Genomic DNA, 15322 nt, shown 5'->3' on the forward strand with positions numbered 1-15322 from the left:
AATAGAGACTAGCGTAATACTGATGAAGAGCACGCGTCATATCCTCCTGTGCAATAAGCTGTCGTCCATCATCCACCATAAGAGAAGAGATGAAGGTGCGACGACGTCGAGTCTGATGCCGCAGCAGGTGGTACAAAGAAGTCAGTTCACCTTCAACAAGAGAGTGAGGTTTCGACTTCACTCGCAGACCATCCAACTGTCGTCGTTTGAGGGTCAAGAGCTTTGCTTTAATACGACGAACATCATGGATCCGCAGAGGAGAAGGACCCGCCGCGTCATACAGTTCACGCAGGACAGAGTAGTAAAATTCATACGTGTTCTTAAAATCACGCGCCCTTGCGGCACAGTAAAAAATCAAAGACTGACGAATCTTGGGCTTGGCAAACGCAGTCCACCAAACGAGCAAGGAGGGGTAACGCGGGACAGAGCGAAGACATCGCTCCCACACGGCACTTACAACTTCATCAATGGCACTGTCGGCAAGGTGGGAAACATTTAACATCCACTGGGAACGATAAAGTTTTGCTGGTTGGTGACTAAGATTTACAGTTGCAGTAAAAGCGCAATGGTCAGAAAAACTAGTAGGAATAACATCGACAGAAAGAATGTTATCACATAAAAAATCAGAGAAGTAGAATCTGTCGAGTCTACTGCATGAGGACGCGGTAAAATACGTAAATTTCACCAGGGTTGGATATTTGTGTTCCCAAACATCACGCAGGTGCATCGTACGAACCAAGTCATGTAAATCTCGGCAATAATTAAAATTGGGGGACTGGTCTTCAGGGCGTAAAACACAATTAAAATCGCCTCCGAGCAGGAGACTCCGAGGACTCTTGCGCAAAAGATAAATAAGCTCTTCCTTATAAAAGCGCGATCGAGCCACAGTGCGACCCGAACCAGAGGGGGCATACAAAACAACTAGGCAGATATCAAAAAGACGACAACCAATCCCACGGCCAGAGTCAAGGAATTCAATGTCAGTAATAGGAATACCTTCTCGAAAGAAAAGAGCAGTTCCTGTTGAATTCTCCGGTGCGACATTAAAAACAGTTTGAAATCCAGGTAGAGAGAGATCAGAAAACAATACTTCCTGCAAAAATACTACGTCCGCACAGGAGTCGTAGAGAAACCGCCGCAAAGAGGCAATGCGAACGTCGGACTCAATACGGTTAACATTTAAGGTAAGAAAGGTGTATGCTTGAACCATGGAGAGAAAATCGAGTAAAGAAATCACCTACACCGACGCATCAACATCACAGTCCATAGCAGGGGAGACGGAGGCATCCGAGGGAAGGGGACTGCTACCCCCTTCCGCGGATCCCTTACGTTTCGGTTTTTTACGAACAGCATTGACGTTCGGCTGAACGCGCAACTTGCGTCGGCTGACGGGCAAGGAAGCGGCAGCCGCCGGTGACGTAGGAGGGTCAGGTTCTGTATCCGACACCACCCGCGCCGGTCCACAGTCAGGGTCCGGGGTCGCGGGGGAAACATCCGACGAAACGGACTGGTCTACACCAATACTAGCTTCCGGCAAACATGGACTACACGGAGGCGAAACGTGAGCAGGAAGCTCCGAAGCTGCTAAGTTGGAAGGAAGCGGAGCAGCTCCGCTGGCAGAGGTGTGGGGCAGCGAAGCAGGAAGTTGTTGCGGCTCAACTTGTTGTGACAACGAAGTCGGTCCGGAAGGCGGCGCAACAGGCCCGACCGACGAGCCGACTCGAGAGAAGCCGTGTCGGAAGCCGGAGGGGCGTCAGCAGCCGCTACCGGAACAGCTACTTCAGGGGAACAGGGAGCATCTACACTACTCTGTGGCTCGGAGGATGTCGGTCTCTCGGATTGGGGCATCTCGGGGAGATCCTCATCCGTACTATTTCCATCTTGTGCGCGACGCCGTTTATTATTCAAAAGCGGCACACCCACCTGAGGAACAGACGGAACAACATCAGATTTGGCACGCAAAGGAGGAAATTCTGTGTGAGGGGCGTGCAAAACCTGCGGCGGGGCGCTACTACCACTGGACTGTTCGACACCAAAAGCAGAACCACCGGCAACGAGGTCAGCGACCGTTAACTTGCGACGCTGTTCGAGAGAATTTTTTAACACAAAAACCCTCCGCGGACAGTTGGTACGCACGTGGCCACTCTCATTACACAAAAAAGAGGTGCCAACCTGACCACTATATGTTACATGGACACGATATCCACCGATCTGCAGGTGCGAGGGAATATTCTGCTTCACGTGCATTTCGACGGAACGAATACCACTGTAACACTGCAGACGATGTTGGCTGGACCAGCGTTCAAGGCGAATACTCTTAACATCACCATACTTGAGTAAACCCTCCTTAAGATACACATTATCCACCTCCGGCGGAAGGTTGTAAACACGAACACTGGTGTACGTAATGCAAGCATTTGAAAGCAGTACGGTACTGACAGAATCATCCCGATGCCGAAAGAGAACCTGATGACCAAATTTGGAAATAATTTTAACAACCTGAAGGGGGTCCATGAATTTAACAAAGAAAACATAGAGTTCTGTATCAAAATATGCAGTGTGCACCTGATCCGAATTAATGCCAAAGGTATCTACTAACCAATCATGAATCTCAAGGGAACTAGGTTGCACATGGCGGGTGGAATTGTCGAAAGCAAAACTAACTGTAGCCTGACGAGGAATAACCTGAGACGACATTTTCAACAACTACGCGGTCTAAACCGCTAAACAAAAACACTGAAATACACACAGAAAGTAACACAAGGAACGAAACAACGACGGAGAAAAACTTACAGAATGTACAACACTCCACGTAAACAAACGATATCCCACTATACGTAACGCTACGGCGGAGCGGAAGACTAGGCACGTCCACACTGCACGGCGTCTGAAGCGGAACAACCACTGAGCTAAAAAGGCGGCAGCTTTGAATTTGCGAGCCTTCCTCGAATTCTCACTTCATCACACTGAATCTTACAGCCCTCGACCAGATAATTGATTTGGCGCACTGCTGCTGCTGGGAGTGTCCACATTGCCGTTCTCCAAATCTCTCGACTGTTTCGCCCTTACGATCGGCGACGACCGTCAGGCCACCAAAAGTTTGCGGTCTGCAAGATCTTGACCTAGTGCACAGCTTGTGGGATAACGTGGCTCGACTGCGAAATGCGCCTTTCGGCTCCACTCTCTGGCTACAGTTTGCTGTTGTTCACAGTGGCACTGGCGTTGCCCATGGGGCTTCATGTAAGGCGACTGCACGTCGCTCGGCCAACAGCGGCCTACTGCAGACCGACATTTAAGAGACACAAAATACAAATCGACATCGAGAGACAGGCCCTGTCATATGGCACTCGCGACGTATACCCTGAAATTGAATGTAAATAAAACGTCTTTTGTAGTGGGCGTCGCTCCACTGCAGTGTCACCACATGGTGAATAAATATGAAAACAGTAGAATGTCTGTGTAGGGCCATGTTTTTACCTACTGTGCCACCTGCCTGAATGTGTAGAAGCATCTGTGGCATCACTCCTTCGCAGCCAAATTGCCACACTAGCTGTGTATCTCTAACAAAGTTGATGCATGTCCTCACGTCGGTGACGGTTAAAACGATTTCGCCCCCAGGGGGGTTCGAACCACCAATGTTCCGTTTAACAGCCGAACGCGCTAGCCGATTGCGCCACGGAGGCGTCGACTTTGGCTCACTTGTGCTCTCTATATCAACGCAATTCGTACACATTCTGCAGGAATCTCGCAGAATCGTAGCATCTGCTTATGCCTCTTCACATGGATAACGTGCATGCACACTGTAGCGACGCTCATAAACGAATGACATTGTACTACAAAATGCATACAAACCACTGTTCTGCCTATGCATTCAGAAAACCTCCTAGGCCAGTAGAATACTTGTCATAGGTTGTAGAACATCCCTTTCATTCAGTGTACTGCCATGTGATAGATATTGCTCGAGGTAGCTCCGCACGTTGCAGGAAAGTTAAAAAAATGGATGCCTTCTGTGAGGTTCGAACTCACGACTCCTGGTTTACGAAACCAGTGCTCTACCACTGAGCTAAGAAGGCGGCAGCTTTGAATTTGCGAGCTATCCCCGAATTCTCACTTCATCACACTGAATCTTGCAGCCCTCGACCAGATAATTGATTTGGCGCACTGCTGCTGCTGGGAGTGTCCACATTGGCGTTCTCCAAATCTCTCGACTGTTTCGCCCTTACGATCGGCGACGACCGTCAGGCCACCAAAAGTTTGCGGTCTGCAATTTCTTGTCCTAGTGCACAGCTTGTGGGATAACGTGGCACGACTGCGAAATGCGCCTTTCGGCTCCACTCTCTGGCTACAGTTTGCTGTTGTTCACAGTGGCACTGGCGTTGCCCATGGGGCTTCATGTAAGGCGACTGCACATCGCTCGGCCAACAGCGGCCTACTGCAGACCGACACTTAAGAGACACAAAATACAAATCGACATCGAGAGACAGGCCCTGTCATATGGCACTCGCGACGTATACGCTGAAATTGAACGTAAATAAAACGTCTTTTGTAGTGGGCGTCGCTCCACTGCAGTGTCACCACATGGTGAATAAATAGGAAAACAGTAGAACGACTGTGTAGGGCCATGTTTTTACCTACTGTGCCACCTGCCTGAATGTGTATAAGCATCTGTGGCATCACTCCCTCGCAGCCAAATTGCCACACTAGCTGTGCATCTCTAACAAAGTTGATGTATGTCCTCACCTCGGTGACGGTTAAAGCGATTTCGCCCCCCCCCCCCCCCCCCCGGGGGTTTCGAACCACCAACCTTCCGTTTAACAGCCCAACGCTCTAGCCGATTGCGCCACGGAGGCGTCGACTTTGGCTCACTTGTGCTCTCTAAATCAACGCAATTCGTACACATTCTGCAGGAATCTCGCAGAATCGTAGCATCTGCTTATGCCTCTTCACATGGATAACGTGCATGCACACTGTAGCGACGCTCATAAACGAATGACATTATACTACAAAATGCATACAAACCACTGTTCTGCCTATGCATTCAGAAAACCTCCTAGGCCAGTAGAATACTTGTCATAGGTTGAAGAACATCCCTTTTATTCAGTGTACTGCCGTGTGATAGATATTGCTCGAGGTAGCTCCGCACGTTGCAGGAAAGTTAAAAAAATGGATGCCTTCTGTGAGGTTCGAACTCATGACTCCTGGTTTACGAGACCAGTGCTCTACCACTTTTTTTTTTTATTAAGGCTTCTTGGGAATTAATAAATTGTCACTCTTGCTTCATACTGAAAAAAATTAAACAAAAATAGAAAGATTGTAACTGAGGAACACGTGCAAGAAGCTTCCACTGCATTGTGTGCAACAAAACCACCTTCCGATATTACCGAGATCCTGGAAAATCATCATAGATGAAAGTAGTTGCTGGAGATATAGGGTTCATCCAGCAGTAAGTGTGAAGCCGCAGTGCCGTTTCGGGGTTCTGTCCGAGGCCTTCACGGCTACCGTAGCGGCCCTGGGGCACACGAAGTCCCCACCGTACTTCACCCTCAACAGCGATCCCCTACTTTGGCCTGTGACTACATTTTTCGTAGACGAGGGCTATTAAGATGTTTATCCAATCCCTTGTCTCTGAAACAGAATGTGTAACATGTTACCAAAAGTTTTTTTGTGGTCCCTGCGCGTACATATCTGATAATATTTTGCTCGTTCGTATAATTCGTATTCTAAAACACGCTCATTGCCGTGTTCAGATATAACGTAATGTACATAATTGCCAAACAACCACAACACAGCATTGGTTTCCTGGACAGGGAAGAAAACACCATCGGGGAAGAGTAATTTTTCAACATTGATCTCAGTACTAACAGTTCTGGTTATAAAGGCTACCCGCCGTTGGAGTCCCCTCCATATTTCGGCGTATCCGCCACAGAGAAAGCGGTGGATCAATGTGTCAACTGCGTCACATCGGGTGCACACAATCGTGTCACTAAGACCAATGGAGTGCAACTTTTCGTTAGTGGAAACTACGTTATTAACAACTCGGTACCAGGTTGCCTGAATGTCGGAAGACAGTTCACGATTACTAATATTTTTCCAAATTCTTTTCCAGTCTTTGTCGGGATATCTGCACTCCATTTTGTTGACATGTTCTTTCGTTGTTAAGAGTTCCATTAATTTCCTGCAATTCCTTGATTGTGGATTCGTGACAATACTGTCCATGTAGCTAATCTCTAAAAAGAACTGGCGAATATATTTCAATTTATAATTAATTCCGCCTATATTTATGGGTGGACGTAAATTTTCTGGCTGTAGGAGTCGATACAGCCTGGCTGTAATACTATGTGGATGTTTTTCTATAATTTGTAGGGTCCTCTTTATATATAACGCCGTAGTCTTCCGCCATATATCTGTTAAACCTAGGCCACCTTCAGCGGAAGGTAACGTAACTGTACCGACTGCTACTCTAAAAATATTCCCTGTCCATATAAATCGGCAAATGATACTCATTATACGTTTGGCAATGGGTTTCGAAACTGGCAATATTTGACCTATATATATAGCTTTTGATAAAATGGACCAATTAATTATTCTGATTCGTTGTTTAATGTTCAGATGTCTGGTCTGATTGAGTATTGTGGCTCCTCTGATTGTATCCAGTACTTTCTTCCAATTGTAGGTCATGGTCTGAAGCGGACATCGGTAAAAGGTGACACCCAGAGCGGTGTGACGATCGACGGAGCGTGCCCATTCCAAACGGACATCTTGAAGACCTTTAAGATTTAAAAACGAACTCTTCACCTCGTTAACCCTAGCGCCTGTAGCTTCACAAAAGATCTGAATATTCGTAGTTAATTTCTCTAAATCTTCGTTACTACGAATAACCACTCCAACGTCATCAGCATATGCATTGGTGACGTTGTTAACGCCAGATATCGTGATGCCCTCAAGATCGACATCGAGTCTCCTTAGTAAAGGCTCCAGTGCAACAACATACAGGAGCATTGACAAAGGACTTCCCTGCGGGACGCCGTTGCGAATTTCAATGGGTGGAGTGAAATGCCCATTTACAGACACTTGTGTTTGGATGCCTTCAACAATGTTAATTAAAACTTGCACAAAATGTTGACTAAAACCCACATAGGTCAACGTTCTGAACAAAAATAAGTGGTTGACCCTGTCAAAAGCCTTTGAGAAGTCGATAAAGGCAAGGCCTCCTGGTGAGGATGACGTTGCAAAAATTGCAGAGACATCCCTATATTCACAAACAGTTTTAAAAATATTCCGCCCCGAGAGACAGGTTTGGTGGTCACCTATGATCTTCTCCATTAGAGGTCTCAGTCTTTCCTTCAGTACACGTGCAATTATTTTATAATCCGAGTTCATCAAACATATTGGTCTCAACTGATTGAGATCTTTAACTGTCGCGTTCCTTCCCTTTGGTATTAGCACAGTTACGCTGTCTTTGAACTCGCGTGGAACAGTAACACCTTGCAACACTTCATTTATCACTTCTGTGAATTGATTACCGATGAGAGGCCAAAATTTACAATAAAACTCTACAGGCAAGCCATCAGGCCCTGGGGACTTACGGGTAGGCGAATATTTAAGTATATCAAACACCTCCTCACATGTGATCGCAGTGGTAAGGGACACATTGTCCTCGTCATTGATAACGTTGTCGATACCTGTAGTTCGTAGCAAATCGTTCGCACAGTCTAGATTATACCGGGTATCAGTATATAACGTACGATAAAATCCATAAACTGCATTTAAAATGTCAGAGTGTTCCGTCAGCACCCGGTTATCGCCCACTCTAAGACAAGCAATAAACGCTCGTCTTCTATTTCTTTCATGTTCGAGTAAGTGGTACAGCGATGCGTTTTCGTCCTCCACCGTTGTCGGGACACGAGATTTAATTTTTAAACCCTCCAGCTGTTGTCGCTTGAGACTTATGAGGTGAGCCTTGATCTTCTTTATTTCAATGAAAACCTCATCAGTCATCTGCTGAGCTGATAGTTCCCTTAAGCATGTATAGTAAAATTCAACGGTATTGCGAGACCACATCGCTCGCTCCCTCCCATAAGCTATTAGGGATGATCTCAATTTCTTTTTAGCACATGAGGTCCACCACGCAAGGCGAGAGCTGTATTTATGGCGCATACGTAGAGCAGCCTGCCATACCTCCGCTACTGTTCTTGATAGGGCACCCTCGAACAACATATGGGTATTCAGCTTCCATAAGGGGCGACCCCAATACGTTCCTTGCTTCTGAAACCGAATGCTGCATTTCACTGCGAGATGGTCCGAAAAGGTAGTGGGAATTACTTCGATACTACTGATTTTATTTTCCAGGTTTGCTGTGACGTATATTCTGTCTATTCTGCTTTGCGAGCGACTACTGATGTACGTAAATTTGACTAACGTGGGGTATTTGCTTTCCCACACGTCTGTCCACTTCATGTTTGTCACCAAAGCCGCCAGTTCCCTGGAGAAGTTAAAATTTGGTCGCTGATCCTTTTTGTGAAGTACACAATTAAAGTCACCACCGATTAAAGCTTCCGCCGGATTCCCCTTAAGTAAATAGACCATATCGTTCTTAAAAAAATTAGCCCTATCATCTCTAGCGTTGTTACCAGAGGGGACATATACATTTAAAACAGTAGTAGTAAAAATTTTACAACTGATGCCCCTCCCATTTTCTAACAGACAGATATCCTTCACATCAATACCATCTTTGACAAGGATCGCAGTCCCACATGTGGCTTCCGGTGCAATATTTAAAATCTCTTGAAAACCTGGGACATAAAAGTTGTGGACATTAAATTCCTGTAGGAGGGCTATATCAGTATCCGACTGGTAAAGGAAATCTTTTAAAGAAGCGACTTTCGTTTCACTGCGAATCCGATTTATATTGATCGTGGTCACATTATATGTCAGTTCCGTTGGCATAGGTGCAGGTAAAAGAAATTGGCTAATGAAGTATACCCCATGCAGAGTCACGTCTGTACCATTCCATTCTGTCTGTCAGAAAGAAAAATAGACATTAAAAAAAAAATTAAATGCCACTAGCATGTGTCAGGTCCATCTCCATTCCGTGGTCGGTGCGATCTTCTTGGGCATCGGCCCAATCAAGTCCTTTTCCTGAGACAGTTCGGTCTAAATCCATAGTAGTGCCGGTCTGCAAACCTGCGACGCCAAGCGGTGCGCGAGGTTGTTGTTGAAGATCATCTGCATCGGCACGACTCATCTCCGCTTCAGTACACTCGTTAACTCGTGCTACTGGGCATTGTTCTCGTAGTCGTTCATTATCCCTTAAATGTTTTAACTTTTCCCGCAATGCAGGAGCTAAACTCTCTGCTGCTTTGTGTGCCAATCTCCTCTTCTTGCCTTTCTTCGAAGATCTCTTCGGCGATCTAGCAGGAGATGAAGTTTGCGACCTGTCAGGAGAAGTACCGGATGATACGTCTGACGTCGCCTGTTCCTTTTTTCGGACAAAAGTCTGCGTATCGCATTCCACAACGGCAGAAGGAGGCGCATCGTTTTCCAAGGCTCCCACTGGTAGCAACCCAGTCTCCAATTCTACACTATCGCTCGTTGTGGTTTCCTTGACGCAAGTGTCTTCTGTGGGCGCCAACGTGAAACCAGTGTCCAGATTGCTATCTTCGTTCATAGTTCCCGCAGAGTGGATGCCTGGAGCGTCCACTCCTCGGAAGCTAGTGGCAATATCCTCACGTTGGTGGGAATCCTGACGACGCAAGGAAACCTCCGTTGCGGGTATTTGGGGATCTTCGGCCGAGTCCGCGGAAGAACGAGCAACCACAGTGGGAGAGTTGGAAAAAGTTGGCGTCGGCATAGATTCGAGGGGCGCGGAGCTGATCGGCAGACCATCCGCAAATCTAGAGCTTGAAGCCGGAGTATCATCGACAACCGCCCGCGAGGCAGCAGGCTCCCCGCGCACAGGCGGCACCGACTCGCCTCGGCTGCGGAAGTCAGCAGCGGCAGCGTATGACAACTTCATACCAACAACAGGGCCGGAACTCGGCATCTCGTCACGCGGTAACTGCGGGACACGCCTCCGTGAACATTCTGCACGAATGTGTTCCGTGGAATTGCATAAAGCGCAAGTCCGCGGTTGCTCATCATAGATAATCAAAGCACGATACCCACAAATATTAAGATAAGAGGGGACATGCTTCTGTAATTCAATCTTAATTTGCCTTACGCCGTTCAAGACAGGAAACATATGAGCTTCAGACCACCTTTCTGCCACATTGGAAATAATTCTGCCATAAGGCCGAAGGGCAACATTAAGTTCTTCGGGCGGAATTTCAAAAGGGAGCTCAAACACTCTGATCGTACGAATCCCGTACCCAGCATGACTAACAGCAACGTCACTCACATTCCCATCAGAATGATTAAACTTCACGCTACCTCCGCAACGATCCACAATGGAACTACATAATTCTGGACTTTTCATCTTCAGATACACAGCATTTGTCACAAACGAGAGATAAACTCCGACAACATCATCACCGTTAATCAATACTTTTTCGATAAACCATGCTTTAATTTCAAATGCTTTAGGCCGAACGAAATTTCGATCGAAAGTAAACTTGATTGTGTCTTTCCTCAAATAATTCGACCTATTCATTCTAGAACTTCATGAATACAAGCGCAACACGAATAGCGGCTTAGCAGCACCACTAACCTCAAACGCAGCGACTCAGCCTGTGTTTACTACAGCCAGACGTCCAGCTCCGCCACACGTCCGTCCCGCTCGGAGGCTGACTCGCAACTGCCACTGAGCTAAGAAGGCGGCCGCTTTGAATTTGCGAGCTATCCCCGAATTCTCACTTCATCACAGTGAATCTTGCAGCCCTCGACCAGATAATTGATTTGGCGCACTGCTGCTGCTGGGAGTGTCCACATTGCCGTTCTCCAAATCTCTCGACTGTTTCGCCCTTACGATCGGAGACGACCGTCAGGCCACTAAAACTTTGCGGTCTGCAATTTCTTGTCCTAGTGCACAGCTTGTGGGATAACGTGGCTCGACTGCGAAATGCGCCTTTCGGCTCCACTCTCTGGCTACAGTTTGCTGTTGTTCACAGTGGCACTGGCGTTGCCCATGGGGCTTCATGTAAGGCGACTGCACATCGCTCGGCCAACAGCGGCCTACTGCAGACCGACACTTAAGAGACACAAAATACAAATCGACATCGAGAGACAGGCCCTGTCATATGGCACTCGCGACGTCTACGCTGAAATTGAATGTCAATAAAACGTCTTTTGTGGTGGGCGTCGCTCCACTGCAGTGTCACACATGGTGAATAAATAGGAAAACAGTAGAACGTCTGTGTAGGGCCATGTTTTTACCTACAGTGCCACCTGCCTGAATGTGTATAAGCATCTGTGGCATCACTCCTTCGCAGCCAAATTGCCACATTAGCTGTGTATCTCTAACAAAGTTGATATATGTCCTCACGTCGGTGACGGTTAAAATGATTTCGCCCCCGGGTGGGCTCGAACCACCAACCTTTCGGTTAACAGCCGAACGCGCTTGCCGATTGCGCCACGGAGGCGTCAACTTTGGCTCACTAGTGCTCTCTATATCAACGAAATTCCTACACATTCTGCAGGAATCTCGCAGAATCGTAGCATCTGCTTATGCCTCTTCACATGGATAACGTGCATGCACACTGTAGCGACGCTCATAAACGAATTGTACTACAAAATGCATACAAACCACTGTTCTGCCTATGCATTCAGAAAACCTCCTAGGCCAGTAGAATACTTGTCATAGGTTGTAGAACATCCCTTTCATTCAGTGTACTGCCATGTGATAGATATTGCTCGAGGTAGCTCCGCACGTTGCAGGAAAGTTAAAAAAATGGATGCCTTCTGTGAGGTTCGAACTCACGACTCCTGGATTACGAGACCAGCGCTCTACCACTGAGCTAAGAGGGCGGCAGCTTTGAATTTGCGAGCTATCCCCGAATTCTCACTTCATCACAGTGAATCTTGCAGCCCTCGACCAGATAATTGATTTGGCGCACTGCTGCTGCTGGGAGTGTCCACATTGCCGTTCTCCAAATCTCTCGACTGTTTCGCCCTTACGATCGGCGACGACCGTCAGGCCACCAAAAGTTTGCGGTCTGCAATTTCTTGTCCTAGTGCACAGCTTGTGGGATAACGTGGCACGACTGCGAAATGCGCCTTTCGGCTCCACTCTCTGGCTACAGTTTGCTGTTGTTCACAGTGGCACTGGCGTTGCCCATGGGGCTTCATGTAAGGCGACTGCACATCGCTCGGCCAACAGAGGCCTACTGCAGACCGACACTTAAGAGACACAAAATACAAATCGACATCGAGAGACAGGCCCTGTCATATGGCACTCGCGACGTCTACGCTGAAATTGAATGTAAATAAAACGTCTTTTGTAGTGGGCGTCGCTCCACTGCAGTGTCACACATGGTGAATAAATAGGAAAACAGTTGAACGTCTGTGTAGGGCCATGTTTTTACCTACAGTGCCACCTGCCTGAATGTGTATAAGCATCTGTGGCATCACTCCTTCGCAGCCAAATTGCCACACTAGCTGTGTATCTCTAACAAAATTGATATATGTCCTCACCTCGGTGACGGTTAAAACGATTTCGCCCCCGGGTGGGCTCCAACCACCAACCTTTCGGTTAACAGCCGAACGCGCTTGCCGATTGCGCCACGGAGGCGTCTACTTTGGCTCACTAGTGCTCTCTATATCAACGAAATTCCTACACATTCTGCAGGAATCTCGCAGAATGGTAGCATCTGCTTATGCCTCTTCACATGGATAACGTGCATGCACACTGTAGCGACGCTCATAAACGAATGACATTATACTACTAAATGCATACAAACCGCTGTTCTGCCTATGCATTCAGAAAACCTCCTAGGCCAGTAGAATACTTGTCATAGGTTGTAGAACATCCCTTTCATTCAGTGTACTGCCATGTGATAGATATTGCTCGAGGTAGCTCCGCACGTTGCAGGAAAGTTAAAAAAATGGATTCCTTCTGTGAGGTTCGAACTCACGACTCCTGGTTTACGAGACCAGTGCTCTACCACTGAGCTAAAAAGGCGGCAGCTTTGAATTTGCGAGCTATCCCCGAATTCTCACTTCATCACACTGAATCTTGCAGCCCTCGACCAGATAATTAATTTGGCGCACTGCTGCTGCTGCTGGGAGTGTCCACATTGCCGTTCTCCAAATCTCTCGACTGTTTCGCCCTTACGATCGGCGCCGACCGTCAGGCCACCAAAAGTTTGCGGTCTGCAATTTCTTGTCCTGGTGCACAGCTTGTGGGATAACGTGGCTCGACTGCGAAATGCGCCTTTCGGCTCCTCTCTCTGGCTACAGTTTGCTGTTGTTCACAGTGGCACTGGCGTTGCCCATGGGGCTTCATGTAGGGCGACTGCACGTCGCATGGCCAACAGCGGCCTACTGCAGACCGACACTTAAGAGACACAAAATACAAATCGACATCGAGAGACAGGCCCTGTCATATGGCACTCGCGACGTATACGCTGAAATTGAATGTAAATAAAACGTCTTTTGTAGTGGGCGTCGCTCCACTGCAGTGTCACACATGGTGAATAAATAGGAAAACAGTAGAACGTCTGTGTAGGGCCATGTTTTTACCTACAGTGCCACCTGCCTGAATGTGTATAAGCATCTGTGGCATCACTCCTTCGCAGCCAAATTGCCACACTAGCTGTGTATCTCTAACAAAGTTGACGTATGTCCTCACATCGGTGACGGTTAAAATGATTTCGCACCCAGGTGGGCTCGAACCACCAAACTTTCGGTTAACAGCCGAACGCGCTAGCCGATTGCGCCACGGAGGCGTTGACTTTGGCTCACTTTTGCTCTCTACATCAACGCAATTCGTACACATTCTGCAGGAATCTCGCAGAATGGTAGCATCTGCTTATGCCTCTTCACATGTATAACGTGCATGCACACTGTAGCGACGCTCATAAACGAATGACATTATACTACTAAATGCATACAAACCGCTGTTCTGCCTATGCATTCAGAAAACCTCCTAGGCCAGTAGAATACTTGTCATTAGTTGTAGAACATCCCTTTCATTCAGTGTACTGCCATGTGATAGATATTGATCGATGTAGCTCCGCACGTTGCAGGAAAGTTAAAAAAATGGATTCCTTCTGTGAGGTTCGAACTCACGACTCCTGGTTTACGAGACCAGTGCTCTACCACTGAGCTAAAAAGGCCGCAGCTTTGAATTTGCGAGCTATCCCCGAATTCTCACTTCATCACACTGAATCTTGCAGCCCTCGACCAGATAATTAATTTGGCGCACTGCTGCTGCTGGGAGTGTCCACATTGCCGTTCTCCAAATCTCTCGACTGTTTCGCCCTTACGATCGGCGACGACCGTCAGGCCACCAAAAGTTTGCGGTCTGCAATTTCTTGTCCTGGTGCACAGCTTGTGGGATAACGTGGCTCGACTGCGAAATGCGCCTTTCGGGTCCTCTCTCTGGCTACAGTTTGCTGTTGTTCACAGTGGCACTGGCGTTGCCCATGGGGCTTCATGTAGGGCGACTGCACGTCGCATGGCCAACAGCGGCCTACTGCAGACCGACACTTAAGAGACACAAAATACAAATCGACATCGAGAGACAGGCCCTGTCATATGGCACTCGCGACGTATACGCTGAAATTGAATGTAAATAAAACGTCTTTTGTAGTGGGCGTCGCTCCACTGCAGTGTCACACATGGTGAATAAATAGGAAAACAGTAGAACGTCTGTGTAGGGCCATGTTTTTACCTACAGTGCCACCTGCCTGAATGTGTATAAGCATCTGTGGCATCACTCCTTCGCAGCCAAATTGCCACACTAGCTGTGTATCTCTAAGAAAGTTGACGTATGTGCTCACCTCGGTGACGGTTAAAACGATTTCACCCTCGGGTGGGCTCGAACCACCAACCTTTCGGTTAACAGCCGAAAGCGCTAGCCGATTGCGCCACGGAGGCGTAGAATTTGGCTCACTATTGCTCTCAATATCAACGCAATTCGTACACATTCTGCAGGAATCTCGCAGAATGGTAGCATCTGCTTATGCCTCTTCACATGGATAACGTGCATGCACACTGTAGCGACGCTCATAAACGAATGACATTATACTACTAAATGCATACAAACCGCTGTTCTGCCTATGCATTCAGAAAACCTCCTAGGCCAGTAGAATACTTGTCATAGGTTGTAGAACATCCCTTTCATTCAGTGTACTGCCATGTGATAGATATTGCTCGAGGTAGCTCC

At 47.5% G+C, this 15322-nt stretch overlaps 8 non-coding genes across 8 annotated transcripts; all 8 read right to left on the reverse strand.

Annotated features, from left to right (window-relative positions):
* Positions 1-4001: 4001 nt before the first annotated feature.
* Trnat-cgu (transfer RNA threonine (anticodon CGU)) lies at positions 4002-4073 on the reverse strand. The gene has a single exon. It is a non-coding gene; the product is annotated as a tRNA-Thr (tRNA).
* A 7429-nt stretch (positions 4074-11502) lies between these two features.
* Positions 11503-11576, reverse strand: Trnan-guu (transfer RNA asparagine (anticodon GUU)). The gene has a single exon. It is a non-coding gene; the product is annotated as a tRNA-Asn (tRNA).
* Positions 11577-11889: 313 nt separating this feature from the next.
* On the reverse strand, positions 11890-11961 carry Trnat-cgu (transfer RNA threonine (anticodon CGU)). Its single transcript has one exon. It is a non-coding gene; the product is annotated as a tRNA-Thr (tRNA).
* Positions 11962-12650: 689 nt separating this feature from the next.
* Trnan-guu (transfer RNA asparagine (anticodon GUU)) lies at positions 12651-12724 on the reverse strand. The gene has a single exon. It is a non-coding gene; the product is annotated as a tRNA-Asn (tRNA).
* Positions 12725-13042: 318 nt separating this feature from the next.
* Positions 13043-13114, reverse strand: Trnat-cgu (transfer RNA threonine (anticodon CGU)). The gene has a single exon. It is a non-coding gene; the product is annotated as a tRNA-Thr (tRNA).
* A 692-nt stretch (positions 13115-13806) lies between these two features.
* On the reverse strand, positions 13807-13880 carry Trnan-guu (transfer RNA asparagine (anticodon GUU)). Its single transcript has one exon. It is a non-coding gene; the product is annotated as a tRNA-Asn (tRNA).
* Positions 13881-14198: 318 nt separating this feature from the next.
* On the reverse strand, positions 14199-14270 carry Trnat-cgu (transfer RNA threonine (anticodon CGU)). The gene has a single exon. It is a non-coding gene; the product is annotated as a tRNA-Thr (tRNA).
* A 689-nt stretch (positions 14271-14959) lies between these two features.
* Trnan-guu (transfer RNA asparagine (anticodon GUU)) lies at positions 14960-15033 on the reverse strand. Its single transcript has one exon. It is a non-coding gene; the product is annotated as a tRNA-Asn (tRNA).
* Positions 15034-15322: the final 289 nt, after the last annotated feature.

This window comes from Schistocerca gregaria, chromosome 5 (genome assembly GCF_023897955.1).
Source record: "Schistocerca gregaria isolate iqSchGreg1 chromosome 5, iqSchGreg1.2, whole genome shotgun sequence".
NCBI lineage: Eukaryota > Metazoa > Arthropoda > Insecta > Orthoptera > Acrididae > Schistocerca > Schistocerca gregaria.